At 40.8% G+C, this 17,610-nt stretch overlaps 1 protein-coding gene across 4 annotated transcripts in view; it reads right to left on the bottom strand.

Moving 5' to 3' along the window:
- EBF1 (EBF transcription factor 1) overlaps positions 1–17,610 on the bottom strand; it is a 439,555-nt gene that overhangs the window by 357,313 nt on the left and 64,632 nt on the right. The window lies entirely within an intron of this gene.

Raw genomic sequence — 17,610 nt, 5'->3', positions numbered from 1 at the left:
CTTATATGATTTATTTATATTACATAGTGATTTTTACTATGACTTGAATCGTCTGTACATGTTGACGTCTTCTTGCTTGGACCATGGTTCTCTTTTGGCTTCACATGTGGTTACTTTGTGTTCTCTTATTTTGGACTATTTAATTGTTCTGTGACTATATCTGTGTACAAAGCAATAATGCATCCTCTCATACTTAGAATTTCCTGGTATATACTGGACTGTACAAACTGGTATATACTGTACAAACTGTACGAACTGGTATATACTGTACTGTACTGTTAGAACTGGTATATACTGTACTGTACGAACTGGTATATACTGTACTGCATTGTACGAACTGGTATATACTGTACTGTACTGTACGAACTGGTATATACTTTACTGTACTGTAAGAACTGGTATATACTGTACTGTATGAACTGGTATATACTGTGCTGTACTGTACGAACTGGTATATACTGTACTGGACTGTTAGAACTGGTATATATTGTACTGGACTGTTAGAACTGGTATATATTGTACTGTACTGTTAGAACTGGTATATACTGTACTGTACTGTTAGAGCTGGTATATATTGTACTGGACTGTTAGAACTGGCATATACTGTACTGTTAGAAATGGTATATACTGTACTGGACTGTTAGAAATGGTATATACTGTACTCGACTGTTAGAAATGGTATATACTGTACTGTACGAACTGGTATATACTGTACTGTACTGTTAGAACTGGTATATACTGTACTGTATGAACTGGTATATACTGTACTGTAAGAACTGGTATATACTGTACTGTACTGTTAGAACTGGTATATACTGTACTGTACTGTTAGAACTGGTATATACTGTACTGGACTATAAGAACTGGTATATACTGTACTGTTAGAACTGGTATATACTGTACTGTACTGTTAGAACTGGTATATACTGTACTGTACTGTTAGAACTGGTATATACTGTACTGGACTGTTAGAACTGGTATATACTGTACTGTTAGAACTGGTATATACTGTACTGGACTGTTAGAAATTAAAGAAAAACTATCATCTTCATACAATTATTAGTACAAGACTTTCACCATTTACAGAAATGGCGCCAACCTTCAGCTCTCCAGCTACTGTAAAACTACAACTTTCAGCATGACCGATATGTTGTACGCAGCCTTAAAAATAAAGTTACATTGCAAGTGACAGTGGAGCAGGAACACATAAGAATAACAAAAAGAATATCCGTGGCCTCTTATAAATGTATCATTGTTTTCCATCAATCATAATAGCAGATGTCTGACGACTTTATTTGCCAACACATTGGAAAAATATCCAGACAGACGGTCGTAGGAGGCAGATGTTCACAGTGCATGTGATTGTTTCTCCATTCAGGGTAAAGAACATCTACAAGATATCTGCTACTGTACTAAAGTCCACACGATGGAAAGTACTAGACAGAAATATGGAACTATCTCTTATCTATCTGTCCAATTATGTCAATAACCATGTTTAGTCTTTAGATAGATAGATAGATAGATAGATAGATATGAGATAGACAGATAGATAGATAGATAGATATGAGATAGATAGATATGAGATAGATAGATATGAGATAGATATGAGATAGATAGATATGAGATAGATAGATATATATGAGATAGATAGATAGATATGAGATAGATAGATAGATAGATATGAGATTGATTGATAGATAGATATGAGATAGATAGATATGAGATTGATTGATAGATAGATATGAGATAGATGGATATGAGATTGATTGATAGATAGATAGATAGATATGAGATAGATAGATATGATAGATTGATAGATAGATATGAGATTGATAGATAGATATGAGATAGATATGAGAGATAGATAGATAGATAGATATGAGATAGATAGATAGATAAATATGAGATAGATATGAGATAGATAGATATGAGATAGATAGATATGAGATAGATAGATAGATATATAGATATGAGATAGATAGATAGATATGAGATAGATAGATAGATAAATATGAGATAGATAGATAGATATGAGATAGATAGATATGAGATAGATAGATATGAGATAGATAAATATGAGATAGTTTCACCTGCTTCATTCCCTGACCACGCATCGTTGCCGCCTGCCCTCTGACTTCCTTGCTACGTATCCAGACCTTGTTGCTGTGATGCCTGCCCTGACCTTCTGCCTTTTCCTGACTATGGTTTTGTCTCATCCTTCTGTGCCACTCATCACCTCGGCTGCCTTAGTGGACGAGTCGTATCAGGGGTAGCGAATTGGGAGCCGCCTGCCGCAGCAAGTCCATCCCGCTTTGCGGTGGGCTCTGGTGAAAATCAGCGGCACCTTAGACTCCGCTCCTTGGTACCGCTCAAGTCTTCATCCACACAAGGTAAAGCGGATCCAAATCTCCGGTCGTAACACCTACATATCTATATATCTATCTTCTATCTATCTCATATCTATCTATCTATCTCATATCTATCTATCTATCTCATATTTATCTATCTCATATCTATCTATCTATTACACACACATATATATATATATCTCATATCTATCTATCTCATATCTGTCTATCTATCTATTACACACACACATATATATATATATATATATATCTCATATCTATCTATCTCATATCTATCTATTTATCTATCACATATCTCTCTCTCTCTCTCTCTCTCTCTCTCTCTCTCTCTCTCTCTCTCTCTCTCTCTATATATATATATATATATCATATCTATCTATCTGTCTACGAAAAAATGTAAACAAAAAAATGCAGCAGCACTCCGTTGTGGATGAAAAAAGTGGAGTTAGGCTTTATTCATCAGGTGCAGTACACGACGTTTCGACCGTCTCTCACGGTCTTTGTCAAGCTTGACAAAGACCATGAGAGACGGTCGAAACGTCGTGTACTGCACCTGATGAATAAAGCCTAACTCCACTTTTTTCATCCACAACGGAGTGCTGCTGCATTTTTTCGTTTACATTTGGGGACCCTGCCCGGGTTGGACCAGCTTGCACCCGTAATCAACATGGGAGTGCGGTTCCCCTACAGGACTGTATCTATCTGTCTATCTATCATCTATTACTATAATCTCTAATGAAAATATTATATTGTCATATATGTTTGTTTGTTTACAGTTTAGTTCCATATAACAATATTCATACAGTCAGCCTGCAAATAAACTATATTCTATGTTTTAATTTTTAGTTCAGATGTAATTGAGAATTATTTGTTCCTTCTCCAAATTATCATTTTGTGACATTGTAATGTTTATCGTCCCCGACAGCTGCTACAGTCGCACGTTTTGTGAATCTGCATTTAGGAGCCGGCTAGACCCATTTAGCACTGTCAGTCCCCACTATAATGGTAATGTTCATAGAATGAGATACATCTGGAAAGAAAAAGGGAGTCCTGAGACATCTGAATTCAGTTAGGACTTGGAAAGTTGCAGATGCTGTCAATCTCTTTACCTGCCCACCACTAGATAGGAATGCCCACCAAGCAGAATGCCGAGCAAAGGCCACAGATGACAACAAAGGGTCTTTTGTGAAAGACTTAGCCCCCACAATTTGAAGGTAGTAGGCAGGATTCCTGTAGAAGCAACAGGACAGTAGGAAGGACTGACATTTGGGCCACACACAGACAGGAAAGCAGATTTCACAGAGAAACATCCCATTCTGAACGGGTTTTGACAGTGTCACGTAGAGCCTGAGCTGCAGCACAAGCTATGTGTGAGGCTGTGTCATAGCGTTACCACACGCAGGGGATCTCGGTGCAACCTGAAACGTTGTCGCTTCCATAAATATATTCCATTATGAAAAGGACATTAATGAAGGTGTTTGTGGTACACCAGTCCAGTGCATAGAGGAGCTCAAGGGATCTTGGTCGGCCATACACAGTGTTGTTGTCAGGTATTTGCTTCTGCTTAAATATACAAGTCCCAAAGGAATGGCTTTACACCCACATTACCGATCTGGACAGACCACAACTATCAGCCATGGGTGGCTAACATAAACTATGATTTATTAATGGGGAATTTTATGCATATTTCTGAGGTAACACTATTGTGGGCCCACAGGCTGCAGGCAGTAGAATATAAAGTCATATAGGCCATGGTCCTGTTGGAGGACTGGAAGAGCGTCTTGACGGGTTGGTAGATACACTTACTCCAGGCTCTGTGTATAGGTGGAAAGAGTTATCATTATTTGGGAGTAAGACAGTCTTTGACTTCTGGTGACCATATGACTAATGGCCTCTCTTCAGTCTGGGTCTTCAGACTTTTTTTTTTCTGTTACATTCGAACCCCCAAAAAGGTTGTCTACAGATGGGGGACTCTTTCTTTTGGAGGAGAATCTGGAAGGCTAGTTGTCCTTCTTCTAGAGCAGATTTAATTTGCATACTTTTTTTTCCCCATGGAACACTGCCTGAGAAGAAGTCAACTGGGTCTCTTCAATCCCTAACATTATCCCTTCTGAGCTTAAATGAGTAGTCCAGCTTGGAAAAATGTATTCCTTATCCAAAGAATAGGAGATAAGTGTCAGATCGTGGGGGTAGGTCCCCCGCGATCTCCTGCCTGGCACCCAGCTCTCCTCCTTCATAAAGCTCTGTCAACCATCGCATAAAACAATGGTTGACCACCCCCCCATGCATCTCTATGGGAGAGCCGCGTATACCCAAGTGCAACGAGTTGGCTCTCCCATAGAGCTGAACGAAGGGCACATGCTGCCTCCCACTCCATGCCGGAGGAGAGCTGTACAACCAAGGCAGGAGATCGCTGGGAGTCCCAGCGGTCAGATCCCCTGGAATTTTTGGATAGGGGATACGTCTTTCTAGCCTGGATGACCCCTTTGATAAAAATTTTCAGAGTATTACTAGGAATGAAACCATTTTGGTATGTAACCTAATTTATGGCCTTATGTTGCGATGGCCACAGTGGTCTCTAAAGTACAAACTTTCGATGGTCTTCGTGGCCATCTTGGATAGGTTTGGGGGTTACCAAATAGTTGTTTATTGCCTTAATCAAAATGTAGCCTTGTTGCTCCATGTTGGATAAATACGTTGAGGCCAGTTGTTTAGGTGGAAGCAATATCGGATGTTCTTAGACTTGTTTGATGGGGCCTCAAGCTTAGAAGACGATGTTTCCTTCAGTAGAGTTGAGATGCAAGACCAAGAAGAAAAGCGTCCGGGTTCTCATAGCTTATTATAGAGTTTGGACTGTGTGAGAACGTGGTTCTGACGGCTCCGAGCAGACAGCTGCTTCTCATTTTGAGATGGCCAGTTTCTCTAGTTTCTCTATCCCCGCAAGTGCAAAAGAAAATAATCTCAATTCTCCCTGATGCTTTTCGTTGGGATTTGTGGCACAGGGGGTGGGGGAAAAGTCAGAGAGGAGATAATTGAATTCATTCCTCCATATTCTGGGGCTAAACTGAGGGAAAACAAATAAATATGTCCCCCCCCCCCCCCCCCCCCCCCCAACGTTATTGCTTAAATAACAAATAACAGGCCAGAGCGAAGGGAAGGGGGGGGGGGGTAAGGATTCGTAAAGGGGAAATTGTGAGGTGCCGCCATTACTGGGGGGATGCTTAGTAACATAAACAGCCTAAAAACATGAGGATAATGAGTTAACCCCTCGCCGGCTGGAAGGGGGCCTGTGATACAGTGAGATGTCAAAGTCACAGCAGCGGGGGATTAAGATGGCTTTAGAACAGTACAGCCAGATAGGCTGGATATACCTTATTAAAGTATGATTCGTCTGAAGCTGACACAGAGATACGGCCAGATTATCTTCCCTCTCCTGCAGAATCCACTTTAGCAAAGAACCCCTCACTATTGATCCATGAATCACTGCCATGCTTTCCCTTACAGAGGATGAACACAACTGTGATATACACCTCACAGACACTGGGTATATATTTTGTGCTTGGATTGAAATGGTATTCTATATATCATGTATTGGGTTCAGTAATTGCTGCCATGTTGGTTGTTACATAGCTTTTCCTATGTATAGATGTAATGAAGGAATAACCATGGGGCCCCATCTCAAGAACTGGAGTAGAATAATATGTTAAGTGATGTTTCCTAACCAGTGTGCCTCCGGCTGTTGCAAAACTACAAATCCCAGCATACCCGGAGAGCCAAAGGCTGTATTATATTGGCTTGTGACATCATGTGTTCATTAAACCTGTATGTGGCATCCCTGTGTATATTATCCCTGTATTGTGACATCCCTGTGTATATTATCCCTGTATTGTGACATCACTGTGTATATTATCCCTGTATTGTGACATCCCTGTGTATATTATCCCTGTATTGTGACATCCCTGTGTATATTATCCCTGTATTGTGACATCACTGTGTATATTATCCCTGTATTGTGACATCCCTGTGTATATTATCCCTGTATTGTGACATCCCTGTGTATATTATCCCTGCATTGTGACATCCCTATGTATATTATCCCTGTATTGTGACATCACTGTGTATATTATCCCTGTATTGTGACATCACTGTGTATATTATCCCTGTATTGTGACATCACTGTGTATATTATCCCTGTATTGTGACATCCCTGTGTATATTATCCCTGTATTGTGACATCACTGTGTATATTATCCCTGTATTGTGACATCCCTGTGTATATTATCCCTGTATTGTGACATCCCTGTGTATATTATCCCTGTCTTATGACATCACTGTGTATATTATCCCTGTATTGTGACATCACTGTGTATATTATCCCTGTATTGTGACATCACTGTGTGTATTATCCTGTACTGTGACATCACTGTGTGTATTATCCTGTACTGTGACATCACTGTGTATATTATCCCTGTACTGTGACATTACTGTGTACATTAACCCTGTATTGTGACATCACTGTGTATATTATCCCTGTATTGTGACATCACTGTGTGTATTATCCTGTACTGTGACATCACTGTGTGTATTATCCCTGTACTGTGACATCACTGTGTGTATTATCCCTGTACTGTGACATCACTGTGTATTATCCCTGTACTGTGACATCACTGTGTATATTATCCCTGTACTGTGACATTACTGTGTACATTAACCCTGTACTGTGACATCACTGTGTATATTATCTCTGTACTGTGACATCACTGTGTATATTATCCCTGTACTGTGACATCACTGTGTGTATTATCTCTGTACTGTGACATCACTGTGTATTATTCCTGTACTGTGACATCACTGTGTATATTATCCCTGTACTGTGACATCACTGTGTATATTATCCCTGTATTGTGACATCACTGTGTATATTATCCCTGTATTGTGACATCACTGTGTATATTATCCCTGTACTGTGACATCACTGTGTATATTATCTCTGTACTGTGACATCACTGTGTATATTATCCATGTACTGTGACATCACTGTGTATATTATCCCTGTACTGTGACATCACTGTGTAGATTATCTCTGTACTGTGACATCACTGTGTATATTATCCCTGTACTTTGACATTACTGTGTACATTATCCCTGTACTGTGACATCACTGTGTATATTATCCCTGTATTGTGACATCACTGTGTATATTATCCCTGTATTGTGACATCACTGTGTATATTATCCCTGTACTGTGACATCACTGTGTATATTATCTATGTACTGTGACATCACTGTGTATATTATCCATGTACTGTGACATCACTGTGTATATTATCCCTGTACTGTGACATCACTGTGTATATTATCCCTGTATTGTGACATCACTGTGTGTATTATCCCTGTACTGTGACATCACTGTGTATATTATCCATGTACTGTGACATCACTGTGTATATTATCTCTGTACTGTGACATCACTGTGTATATTATCTCTGTACTGTGACATCACTGTGTATATTATCCATGTACTGTGACATCACTGTGTATATTATCCCTGTACTGTGACATCACTGTGTATATTATCTCTGTACTGTGACATCACTGTGTATATTATCCCTGTACTGTGACATCACTGTGTATTATCCCTGTATTGTGACATCATTGTGTATATTATCTCTGTACTGTGACATCACTGTGTATATTATCCATGTACTGTGACATCACTGTGTATATTATCCCTGTACTGTGACATAACTGTGTATATTATCTCTGTACTGTGACATCACTGTGTATATTATCCCTGTACTGTGACATCACTGTGTATTATCCCTGTATTGTGACATCATTGTGTATATTATCTCTGTACTGTGACATCACTGTGTATATTATCCATGTACTGTGACATCACTGTGTGTATTATCCCTGTACTGTGACATCACTGTGTATATTATCTCTGTACTGTGACATCACTGTGTATATTATCTCTGTACTGTGACATCACTGTGTATATTATCCATGTACTGTGACATCACTGTGTATATTATCCCTGTACTGTGACATCACTGTGTATATTATCTCTGTACTGTGACATCACTGTGTATATTATCCCTGTACTGTGACATCACTGTGTATTATCCCTGTATTGTGACATCATTGTGTATATTATCTCTGTACTGTGACATCACTGTGTATATTATCCATGTACTGTGACATCACTGTGTATATTATCCCTGTACTGTGACATCACTGTGTAGATTACCCCTGTTCTGTGACATCACTGGTGCAGTAGGTGGTAATGTAAAATCCTTGAAGACTAATATAAAGGGAACCTGTCACCATGAAAATGGTGTTTAATCTACTAACATCATGAGTAGAAGGATCTGTGCAAACAGATTTTGGTGGGAAAAGATTATACTAGTTGAAATCTCCGCTGTAGCTATGGTTAGGAGTCCAGTAGGCGGTCTGACTCAATGAGCATTAATACAGAGTTAGCTGTCAGTCAATGATTTGGACCACCCACTGGACTCCTGAGCCTAAATGAACCAGGGATTCATTTATATTATTAATATAATTGTAACAGAATTCTGTATTAATTTGATTAGCTTCTCCTGCTCTATAACATGATGCTATAATATCAAAAAACATGTTCAATGTGACAGATTATCTTTAAATAGACACTTTCATTTGAAGAATGAGTACAAGTGAATATAAGATATATATAAAATGCTATACGTATAAAATGCTTCTTTTTCTCCCTCCTGCTACTCAAATTTTCTCAAAAAAGTATCTTGTGTCTGCAAGACAAGCAATACAAGTCTATGGTGGGGGGGGGGGGGGGGCTCTGCCTATTAGCTCTGGAAGAACTGCAAATTATAGATGAAGTCTGCAGAGCAATCTGCTAAAAAATGCAGTGGTCCCCCAAGTTACAATATTAATTGGTTCCAGGACGACCATTGTATGTTGAAACCATTGTATGTTGAGACCGTAACTCTATGGAAACCTGGTAATTGGTTCTGAAGCCCCAAAATGTCATCCAAAAATAGGAAAAAGTGAGGATTAAACAAAAATAAGTAGATAACTAATACAGATAAAGCAAATCCTTACATATAAAAGTAATAAAGAGCTGGGAGCTGTAATCACTGTCTATGTAGAGGACAGGAGCTTCTTCGGGGTCCTGTACAGAACACAGTGTCCTAAAAAAGTAACATGGAGCCGCCCTCACCTGGTGTCCAAAGGAGCAGCTAACCCTGGTACAGGTAAAGAGTACAGAACATGTAATACCTCCCTGTACTGTAGGGGGCGCTACCAGACACCAGTCAGTGCATACCCTTCAGTAATACAGGTAAAGAGTACAGAACATGTAATACCTCCCTGTACTGTAGGAGGCGCCACCAGACTCCAGTCAGTGCATACACTTCAGTAATACAGGTAAAGAGTACAGAACATGTAATACCTCCCTGTACTGTAGGAGGCGCCACCAGACTCCAGTCAGTGCATGCACTTCAGTAATACAGGGGTTTTACCAGTGAATGCCCATTCTGATTGGTTGGTTCTTCCAGCCAATGACATGTTTCACAGATCTGGAAGGTCTGTACATTGTATGTTGAGTCTGGTTTCAAGTTACAATGGTCCAGAAAAGACCATTGTATGTTGAAACTATTGTATGTTGAGGCCATTGTAAGTTGAGATTGTAAGTTGAGGGATCACTGTACCATATGCTAGTTATTTAATGGCCCAGGCCCAGGCACGCTTTAACCCCACACAGTGGATAGCAATGTCCACGCCCTCTCCCATTGACATGAATGGAGGGGGCAGGGCGGGGTGTGACTTCACTAGTAGTGATGAGCGGCATTGGCCATATTCGAATTCGCGATATTTTGAGAAAATATATACGAATACTCGTCCTATATTCGCGAATTTCGCTTATTCGTTATATTCCCATATTTGCGTATTCGAGGAAGAAAACAGTGAGGGGGTGGGCAACTTTACTATTGGTTGCTAGGGATGTTATTGACCTCTGACAAGGGTATTTGCATCATTCTAATTGGCCCACAAGTGAAAAGAAGGAATATGCGAATATGCGCACATGCGGAAAAATGTGAATATTTGTAATTTCGAATATATAGCAATTATATTCCCAATATTCGCGAATTTGCAATATTCGCGATAAAAATTCAAAATGCGAATATTCGCGCCCAACACTAGTCACTAGGGGGCGTAGCCGTGATGTCACATCCCCGTCTCGGAGGCAGCGCCCAGCACAGAATGTCGGGGGGCTGCACAGAGATCGCGGAGGTCCCCAGCGTCGGGACCCCTGCCATCATACATCTTATCACCCATCCAAGATGTATAAAGCCGGAATACCCATTTAAATGGTGTTAGAGCATTTAGGGTCTCCAGCAGATGCTGTGTAAGAAAATACGATAAAAAAAAAATTTGTTAAAATTGAACTAACCTTATTAAAAACGACTTATAAAAAAAAAAAAACTAGACCAGGAAGGAAGACAAGTGATGCTAATGTGGAGTAATTTGTCTGCCCCGCTGAAGGATTGGGAAGAACTAGTGGTATGCCGCGTTTGAGAGCCCGCGCCGGTTCATCCACTTATAAATGACACTCTCCTTTTTTTGACTCAATGAGGCGGTCACGAAGATACAATGTTATGAATCCGCTCCCTGTGTTAAACCGCTGTAATGATATCTCCTTCTTATTAACAGCTCCATTCATCTGTAGCGTGTCTCTGTCAGGAGCGCCTTGACAAAGGGTTAATAATGTGTGTCATTTTTTTTTTTTTTCTTTTTTCTGTCCGCCCGCTATCTGCCTCTGCTAGGAAAGGAAGAATGGGCCTGCTGAGGGCTTTTTGGGAGGCCTCTCCATTAAACTGATTAGTACTTATCAGAGAATAAAGACAAAACTGCCTTCCTTGTAGCGATGGCGGGAGCGTGCGAGGTCCCGGCCTGACACTTACAATCAGACATGCTGCCACTTGGAAGGATTCAATGGAAACGTAGCCTCATAAGCGTTTGACGGTGCACATCTGGCGGAGCGGGCCGGCGCAGACACACGACGACCTGCGCAATTATACGTATCCTCGCCGCTCGGGAAGACGAGAGGCTTGAGGGCCCTTGTCAGAAATTAATCAAGGCGAAATGTTAAGGAATTCTCTCCACTTACAATACCCGGCAGAAGATAAGTGCTAACATATCATAGCGCTCACAGCTAATAGCAATTAAAGGGTACCGACACATACGAACATATATATATAATAGATGAACGCGGATTTAATAAAAGCATACAGTGTCTGGAAGGAACGCTGCAATATTTTTACATGGTTTTGGTTACGTTTTACGGTCAATTTCAATGTATAAATAATATGACAATAAAGTAACATAAAATGTATCCGAGCATGATGGGAGTTGTAGTTTTGCAACATCTTGGGGGGCGCAACTTGGAAATCACTGATGTACAATATCCAAATATTGTAAAATGATTTTTAAAAAAAGGGGCTGCTTCTTCCCAACACAGCGCCACTCTTGTCTGTGGGTTGTGTCTAGTACTGCAAGTCGATCTGATTAAAGTAAATATGGGTGAACTGCCATACCAGACACGACCAGAGACAAGGTTGGCGTTGTTTGTGGAAAAATCTGATATATATTTTTTTTTTTTTCAATTTTGGAAAACTTTTTTTCAACAAAGATGACAAAGAAGAGATTGTGATAATCCTAACCCCAACCACCACCAAGGGATTTAATTTTGAAGGTTCTACATGACATGATATATGTATGACGGTTTGGTGAAGGCGATGCACAACAAGAACATGAAGCGAGGACTCGAGCAGCACAGGACAATAAAATGCTTTTATTGGTATAACGGGGACAGCGCGTTTCGGCAGGAAATCATGCCTTCCTCAGGCCCAAGAAGATGCTTGTGGTAGTACTGTAGAGCTGGGTAGAGGTCCTGTGTGCGTCTGTGCTGCCGCCGGTCTGAGACCGGCGGCAGCACAGATGCACACAGGACCTCTACCCAGCTCTACAGTTCTGGAAGTTGTGTAGTTCGTTCCAGTCTGACCACAGTGTCATCTCATGACATCTCTGTCCATGTCAGGAATGGTCCACAGCAGGATAGGTTTGCTATAGGGAGTTTCTCCTGCTCTGGACAGTTCCTGACACGAACAGAGGTGTCAGCAGAGGTCTTAACCTCTTACACCGCTTAAGTATACTTTATATACTGCACTTTTATGCGCTGCTGACTTTTTTTGTGGTCCTAAACACAGATGGGAACTAGAAGTGGAGCCTGCACTTCCTAATGCAGAGGGGCTATGTTACCCCAGTCCAAATCAGGTGGATTATTGAGAAGGAAATGGGATTTCTACAAGAACTAGAACAACATGAATTCCAGAAGGCCGTCCACCAGCAGCAGCAGCTATCCATTGCCTGGGTTTTTAAACCTAAAAGCATTCTTATTTTTTAATGAGAAGCAGCTTTTATTCTTCCCATTACATTCATAACATGTTTCTGTAAACCACAAAGGTTTAATGGACATGTTAACTTATGGAGGGTAAAAAAATAAAAATAAAAATTGGCACAAAAATAAATATAAAAAAGAATTCAGATCGAACCAAATAAAGTTATAAATATGATGCTTTTGGGTGGTTTCAATGGGGCGTAATATCCTAATTTCTGTTTTACAGCTGCAACACTCAGACCCCTGTGGTTCTACTCAATGGAATGTAGATCACCATAGAAGTCTAAAAGCTGTTAGTGGATCCGATTACTTTTCCCTTGGTTGCTCAGTCAGTTGAGGGTCTCAGATAAAGTGACACCATGAAATGCGTCTTTGCCAAAAAAAGGCCTAGACACCCTCAGTCCACCCTTGGAAAGTTCTCTATGCAGTTATCCCAGGCCCCTCAATCTAACAGAATGCACACTTGCAGGGACCATGGAAGGGGAACTTTCTTATAGTAGGTAGAGTAGGCCTGTTTGGGATTGGGGACCGAAAAAAGCATCTCTCGCGCTGGATGACCCCTCCTATTCTGCTGGATGGCCCATTGTTGTTAACGAGCACTGTTCCCCGGACCCGTCTCCTACCCTAAAGCGCTCAGCCCCCACCTTCCGAGACAAACTGGTTTTGGCAGTGGTGGCCCACTCAGCCGATCACCGACTCACACAACAAATTATGCTGGGTCCACATATAAGCCACATAAAAGGACCATTGTAATCAACGGCCAATCAAACTGGTCTTTGTAAACCACAAAGTGGCCAACTCACCTTTGGCCATTGCTACTTTGTATCTTCTATGCCATGGAAGGGGAACTTTCTTATAGTAGGTAGAGTAGGCCTGTTTGGGATTGGGGACCGAAAAAAGCATCTCTCGTGCTGGATGACCCACCCTATTCTGCTGGATGGCCCATTGCTGTTAACGAGCACTGTTCCCCGGATCCGTCTCCTACGCTAAAGCGCTCAGCCCCCCCCCTTCCGAGACAAACTGGTTTTGGCAGTGGTGGCCCACTCAGCCGATCACCGACTCACACAGCAAATTATGTTGGGTCTACGTATAAGCCACATAAAAGGACCTTTGTAGTCAACGGCCAATCAAACCGCTCTCTGTAAACCAGAAAGTGGCCAACTCACCTTTGGCCATTGCTATTTTGTATTTTCTATGCCACTTATAGCAATAGGCCACCAATATTTATCTCAAAGAAGTATCTGTCTTTGATAGAGGATGAAAGGTAAATGTTCTACACTAGATGAGATCCCTACAATATTGTCCATTCCTGAATTTTCGGCTTGAGAAAATTCATTGTGACCACTACTTTTTCTTTTTGGATATATATATATATATATATATATATATATATATATATATATATTTACATATTAAAAGCTATACTGGACCCTTGGGGCCTCCAGGCCTACACCTCTCAATGGTTTTAAACTTGTCTCTTTGTGTAAATGCATATTGTAGTTGAACTTTTGGTTGTTACATTATATAAGTTTTTTTGCTCTTCTTGTTGGACGTTCTCAGTTTGTTCTCGTCTGCACTGGAGCCTGTCCTGGCCTATGAAAGAAAGCAGCTCGGAGCATCAGCCATTGCACACTTCCCACCCCATAGACCTCCTGTATCTCCTGTTCAGACATCAAAAGAATAACAATATCATTTTAAACCTAAATAACGCAGTCGACTACATATATTTTTTTTTTTTGCCTTTTGATAAAACAAAATAACAAGATGTACGCTCTCTTTCCTGGAGACGATTGTCTCCAAATGTATGCGCTTGTTCGCGATCATTTACATAAAACTTATGCACGGCAAGTCAAAGAAAATCACATAAAAAGCACTTCTAGTTACAAGGGAGCACGGGAGCGGCGCGGGTCTTGCGTCGTCTGTTTACAACTCAGCAATTTCGAGTCGAGCAACAAACTACAAGTACAAATCAACAGCCACAAAAAATAAGTTTGGGTAAATTCAATCTGAAGTGTTTTCTCAATTGTGAAAATTAGCGCAATCATCTCTTAATGTGCCGGAGTTTTTTTTTGTTTTTTTTTCTTCCTTTAGTTACGCGCTAATGTGGATCATGAAGGTTTTGCTGGCATAATGATGGGGTGTGTGTAGTATATCAGATCTTCTGTAAATAAGAAGCACTTAAGACATAAGCAAATGATCTTACTGCTGCCTCCCGTGTTGTCTGAATGTATCCGGCTGTGCTGAGAGCATTATTTATCGGAATACATATAGTCAGGAGGAAGGGAGAGAGAAAAAAGAAAGAAACCCTCATATTGTTTTCAGCGTGTTGTACTATTACTGCAACACTGCCATCTACATACTTAAACAAGTAGAGTTACGTGAGGGCACGCTACAAGAAAACTTCTCTATAGGAACGGGGAGGGCTTGCTTATGTTGGATGGCCACCAAAATGCATCTGCGGCACATTTAATGGGACCAAGTTGTAGAAAGGCATTGAATGGGGAGCAGGCACTGAGGAACGAGGTGTAAAGAGGGTAAATGGGAACTTGTAAAATGTCATGTAAAGATGTAGGTTGATGGTAGAGATGAGGGTCAGAAATATCAGAAAAGATGGCGTGGACAAAGATGGCGGGATGCAGGTATAAGGTAGTAGCTGTGGCTCAAAGAAACAAACAAGACACTGGTCAAATATACTAGCAGAGGTAGGTGAGTCTGGCATTGCTGCTCAAAAACCAGCTCCTACTGGGATGTTAGATACCAATCAAATAGCCTAAGGGAACTTCACGGGGGTTCACTCCAAACGAGATAGGCACTGGCAATAGGTCCAAGAAATAAATGGATGCACTCCCCCGAATTACTCGATAGCAGGAATCTTTATTCACATACGATAAAAGTGTACAGCGGGTAGACGCAGGGGAGCAACCTCGTAGCGATAGACTGTTTCCTGCACTCCAAGCGCACTTCCTCAGGCTGCCGAGGAAGTGCGCTTGGAGCGCAGGAAACAGTCTGTCGCTGCGGGGTTGCTCCCCTGCGTCTACCCGCTGTACACTTTTATCGTATGTGAATAAAGATTCCTGCTATCGAGTAATTCGGGGGAGTGCATCCATTTATTTCTTGTACATAAAACAAGACACTGGGATTGCACATGGTGGGTTGTTATAAAATTGGGGTCCAAGTTCTGGAACTGAAAGAAAGCAGAGTAAAATGTGCAACAAAGAGCAGTATTTTTTGTTGCATTCATTTTCTACTTAGAGAACAGGGGTCTTATAGGACAAAACAACATATAAATCCATGGTTCCCTCCATTTCATGAAAATAAGGAGGTTCTACTTTAAACCTTTCCCCATACTTTGTAGGAGAAAATGGCAGCTGAACCCTGGGGATGGTTTCCTGCTCCATGTTTTACGCTTATGTGTAGGGGTCCAAGTTATGGAACTGAAAGAAAGCAGTGTACAATGTGTAACGGAGAGCAATATGTTTGGTTGTATCCATTGTGTACTTGAAAAACAGAGACCTTAGAGGAGAAAACAACAAGTGAACCCCCGTTTCCCTCCAATTCAAGAAAAGAGGACCCAGAGGTTCTACTTCCAAACCCTTGGCCATACTCTATAGGAGATAAGGGCAGCTGGACCCTGTTTCTTGCTCCATGTTTTATGCTCATATATAGGTTTTCATCATCCATAGAGACGTTGGATGGCTTTAGCTTAAGCCATGATTCCTTGGGCCTCCTCTAGGCCACAGGGGATAGTTCTCATTCAGTGGTCTCCAGCCTACAGCTCCCCGAATGTTGAAAAACCACAACTCATGCCTGCCCGTCACGTTCTATTATCCATACGATGGTGATAGGGGTCTTGACTTTTCAAGACAATACAGGTCATCTCTACTGTCCAGGTCAAAGCAAGTCGCAAAGAAACAATAATGTAAACTATTTCTTTACAAGGATGGAATTATAAGAAAATATCCCAACAATGTTGTGGGATTGAATACCAATTGGAGGATTTTGATCTCAACCAAAAGTTCATGACTTCCAAGGGACTCTTTGATAGTTGGATCTCGAAATCGCATTGGACCTCCGTGTACCAAACTGTATCAGTCAGCAACGCACACTTGATAAAAATGGAGCATAGAGCCTGAAAACCCAAGTGAGCCCTTGTCATGAAGATGGAAGATCAATAAGAAACACGCACAGAGGAAGGATTAGGGACAAAATGCATCAGAGAAGCTTAACTTCAAATGCGTCCTCAATCTTTGTTTCCTCTTCATCTTTAGAAGAGAAGATCTCTCTGCTGGATGTGGATCTCCAAGCATTTCTCTTGTGAAGTTACGGGGAAAAACAAATTGTTTTCAAGGTCCCACTTAGCTGCATAATTTAGACTGGTAATTCAGGTAATGTGCACGAAACAAATAAAGACTAAATGTTTAGGAATTGGAACAACTTTTTTTTTCTTTTTTTCTAAACCTTGAAATGAGTTTTCAACCAAGTCAACTTTCTATTGGCTTAAAGGGGTACTCCAGCGAAAGACATATTTTTTTTAATCAAGTTGCTCCAGAAAGTTAAACAGATTTGTAAATTACTTCTATTCAAAAAATCTTAATACTTCAAGTACTTTTCAGATGCTGTATGCTCCAGAGGAAGTTCTTTTCTTTTTTAATTTCCTTTCTGTCTGACCACAGTGCTCTCTGCTGACACCTCTGACCATGTCAGGAACTTGTCCAGAGTAGGAGCAAATCCCCAGAGCTCTGGACAGTTCCTATCATGGACATAGGTGTCAGCAGAGAGCACTGT

This window comes from Hyla sarda, chromosome 4, assembly GCF_029499605.1.
Source record: "Hyla sarda isolate aHylSar1 chromosome 4, aHylSar1.hap1, whole genome shotgun sequence".
Classification (NCBI taxonomy): domain Eukaryota; kingdom Metazoa; phylum Chordata; class Amphibia; order Anura; family Hylidae; genus Hyla; species Hyla sarda.
Note: the sequence above shows the minus strand (reverse complement) of the source record. Positions and strands in the feature narration are given on the sequence as shown.